The sequence below is a fragment of the Melanerpes formicivorus genome, unplaced genomic scaffold (assembly GCF_026170545.1).
Source record: "Melanerpes formicivorus ecotype bairdi unplaced genomic scaffold, bMelFor1.0.p_v2 SCAF_389, whole genome shotgun sequence".
NCBI classification, from domain to species: domain Eukaryota; kingdom Metazoa; phylum Chordata; class Aves; order Piciformes; family Picidae; genus Melanerpes; species Melanerpes formicivorus.
Window position 1 is genome coordinate 10001 of NW_027142741.1, and position 4023 is coordinate 14023.

The following is a 4023-nucleotide window of genomic DNA, read 5'->3' on the forward strand; positions in this document are numbered from 1 at the left end:
TCCTCCCCCCATGCCGGGCTCCATAGCATACGAGTGGCCAGTCACCGCCGCTGGCTTTTCCCTTAGATGCCGTGCCCCCGCGGGCTGCGGCTTTGGCCATGGGGGGGAACCCCCGTGAAGAGGGTCCAGTGCTGGGAACTCTCTCTGCCCCTTACCGGGCTCTCTCTCGCCGTGCCTGGACGGGCTTGCTTTCCATTCTTGGTGGGACCGACGCCGGCACCACGTCTCCCCGGCTTTCTCTGCCCCCGTGCCCCACCGGGCAAACTTCGCTTCGGGTTGGGGGGTTCCACACTTCGGCAGTGGCCGGCGCCAGCCACTCGTCAACTTTTTTTCTTTTCCCCTCTTTCGTTGCCAAGCCCGGGCTGGGCTCCGGCTCACGGACGAGCGAAACCCGTCCAACAGTGCTGAGGGTGCGCCAGCGGCCGCTCCAAACCGCCGCGCCTTTGCTCGGCCCCGTGGGTCCCCTCTCTGACCCGGGGGAAAGCCACCGAGAAGCCAGACGGACCCCTGCCCAGCCGCCTGGCGGGTGGCTTGGAGCAGCCGCTCGGCAGCGCTGCCCTGGGAGTGCTTGGCGTCACTCGTTCCCTCATATACGGAACTGGAGGGCTGTCAGCTCCGCGAGCGCACAACCAGCCGACCTCCGCCCAGCGGCAGGTCGCAGAAATCACGCCGGCTTGTACGATGACGTAGGCGGAGGCAGAGCGCAACAGCGACCCCTTGGCGACAAGCGCGATCTCCGCGGAGAGCACGTCTACTCGCCGAGGGAGAGCACGTCTACTCGCCGAGGGAGAGCACGTCTACTCGCCCAGGGAGAGCACGTCTACTCGCCGAGGGAGAGCACGTCTACTCGCCCAGGGAGAGTACGTCTACTCGCCGAGGGAGAGCACGTCTACTCGCCCAGGGAGAGCACGTCTACTCGCCGAGGGAGAGCACGTCTACTCGCCGAGGGAGAGCACGTCTACTCGCCCAGGGAGAGCACGTCTACTCGCCGAGGGAGAGCACGTCTACTCGCCGAGGGAGAGCACGTCTACTCGCCGAGGGAGAGCACGTCTACTCGACGAGGGAGAGCACGTCTACTCGCCCAGGGAGAGCACGTCTACTCGCCGAGGGAGAGCACGTCTACTCGCCCAGGGAGAGCACGTCTACTCGCCCAGGGAGAGCACGTCTACTCGCCGAGGGAGAGCACGTCTACCTCCCGGCTGAGGGAGAGCACGGGGGGGGGGGACAAAGACAGGCGGCAGCAGCTTCGGTGAACGTCACCCGGGAGGCGACCGGGGCTGTCCCGGGGCAGTCCCGGGAAGCCGGCGTCCGGCACAGGGAACCGTCAGCTGCCGGACAGGGGCGAATCCCCGCGGCCACGGCAGGGGTGGGGGCTCGAAGACAGCCGGCAGCCGCTTCGGTGAACGTCACCCAGGAGGCGATCGGGGCCGTCCCGGGGCCGTCCGGGGATGCCGGCTTCCGGCACGGGGTCCCGGCCGCGGCCGGAGTGGCTCGAATCCCCGCGGTCCCGGCAGCAGCCGGAGCCGCTCACCGTTCGGGGTCCCGGCACCCTATGGATCCGGCGACTCGGTCGCCGGCGGCGGGGGGAGGCAGTAGAGGGGGTGCGGGCAGAAGCGGCAGCGGAGGTGGAGGGGGGGGGGGCTCGAAGACAGCCCGCAGCCGCTTCGGTGAACGTCACCCAGGAGGCGATCGGGGCCGTCCCGGGGCTGTCCGGGGATGCCGGCTTCCGGCACGGGGTCCCGGCCGCGGCCGGACCGCCTCGAATCCCCGCGGCCCTGGCACGGGGGAGGCCCAAAGACTGGCGGCAGCCGCTTCGCTGAACGTCACCCGGCCGGCGACCGGGGCCGTCCCGGGGCCGTCCCGGGATGCCGGCTTCCGGCACGGGGTCCCGGCCGCGGCCGGAGCGGCTCGAATCCCCGCGGTCCCGGCAGCAGCCGGAGCCGCTTGCTGTTCGGGCTCCCGGCACCCTATGGATCCGGCGACTCGTTCGCAGGCGGCGGGGGGAGGCAGTGAAGGAGGAGCGGGCAGAAGCGGCAGCGGAGGCGGAGGGGGGGGGTGCTCGAAGACAGCCGGCAGCCGCTTCGGTGAACGTCACCAGGCCGGCGACCGCGGCCGTTCCAGGGCCGTCCCGGGAAGCCTGCGACAGGCACGGGGTCCCGGCCTCGGCCGGATCCGCACTGGGTGCCGCCGCCTCGGGCTCTCGGGACGGTATGGATCCGCCGACTCGTTCGCCGGCGGCGGGGGGAGGCAGTGGAGGGGGTGCGGGGAGAAGCGGCAGCGGAGGCGGAGGGGGGGCGGGGGGGGACGATAGTGGCGGGGGGCGGGGGGTGCTCGAAGGCAGCCGGCAGCCGGTTCGGTGAACATTTGCCGGGGCGGGGGGGGCGACCTGTCCGTGCCCGGGGCAGCCCCGGGAAGCCGGCAGCCAGCACGGGGGTCCCGGCAGCACCTGTTCCCTGCCCTGGGAATTGCCGTGCCCAGCGGCCGGTTGCCAGGTGGGGGGAGCGATGAGAGGCGGGGCGCAGCGGCCGGGGCAGCGCCGGGCGGCAGCGGGGGGCTGGGCGGGTGGGGTAGGCGTCGAGCGGCAAGCCCTCGGCTGCAGCGAATGTTCGGCGGTGCGGGGGGGGGGGGGACGGGACGACACGTTGGGGGCGCCGTGTCCGAGCCACCCCCGGCCCCAGGGGCGGCCGGAGGGGGAGGCCGGTGCCTGGCCCTGGGAGCTGCTGGGCGCCGGATGGCCGAGGGTGCGTCAGAAGCCACCCGAGCGGTCGAGCAGGTCCTCCAGAAAGGCCTAGGGTGGCTTCGAGGGCCCCGGGAGCAGTCGAGGGAGGCCTCCAGGCAGGTCTGGAGTGGATGGGAGGCCTTCCAAAGCAGACAAGGGAGGCTGCCAGCGGGGCCTAGGCTGGCACTGCAGCCTGTAAATGGTTGGGGGGGGGCCTCTGGTGCGGCCTGGAGTCTCTGGGTGGCGTCCAGAGAGGTGCAAAAGATCCTCTGGTGCGGCCTGTGGTGGCTGAGAAGCCTGCAGAGCGTGCGGGGGAGGCTTCTGGTGCGGCCTGGGGTGGGTCGGAAGCCTGCAGAGCGTGCGGGAGAGGCTTCTGGTGCGGCCTGGGGTGGCTGAGAAGCCTGCAGAGCGTGCGAGAGAGGCTTCCGGTGCGGCCTGGGGTGGCTGAGAAGCCTGCAGAGCGTGCGGGGGAGGCTTCTGTTGGGGCCTGGGGTGGGTCAGAAGCCTACAGAGCGTGCGGGGGAGGCTTCTGGTGCGGCCTGGGGTGGGACGGAAGCCTGCAGAGCGTGCGGGAGAGGCTTCTGTTGGGGCCTGGGGTGGGTCGGAAGCCTGCAGAGCGTGCGGGAGAGGCTTCTGTTGGGGCCTGGGGTGGGTCGGAAGCCTGCAGAGCGTGCGGGAGAGGCTTCTGCTGCGGCCTGGGGTGGGACGGAAGCCTGCAGAGCGTGCGGGAGAGGCTTCTGCTGCGGCCTGGGGTGGGACGGAAGCCTGCAGAGCGTGCGGGAGAGGCTTCTGTTGGGGCCTGGGGTGGGTCGGAAGCCTGCAGAGCGTGCGGGAGAGGCTTCTGTTGGGGCCTGGGGTGGGTCGGAAGCCTGCAGAGCGTGCGGGAGAGGCTTCTGTTGGGGCCTGGGGTGGGTCGGAAGCCTGCAGAGCGTGCGGGAGAGGCTTCTGCTGCGGCCTGGGGTGGGTCGGAAGCCTGCAGAGCGTGCGGGAGAGGCTTCTGGTGCGGCCTGGGGTGGGTCGGAAGCCTGCACAGCGTGCGGGAGAGGCTTCTGTTGGGGCCTGGGGTGGGTCGGAAGCCTGCAGAGCGTGCGGGAGAGGCTTCTGTTGGGGCCTGGGGTGGCTGAGAAGCCTGCAGAGCGTGCGGGGGAGGCTTCTGGTGCGGCCTGGGGTGGCTGAGAAGCCTGCAGAGCGTGCGGGGGAGGCTTCTGGTGCGGCCTGGGGTGGCTGAGAAGCCTGCAGAGCGTGCGGGAGAGGCTTCTGCTGCGGCCTGGGGTGGCTGAGAAGCCTGCAGAGCGTGCGGGGGA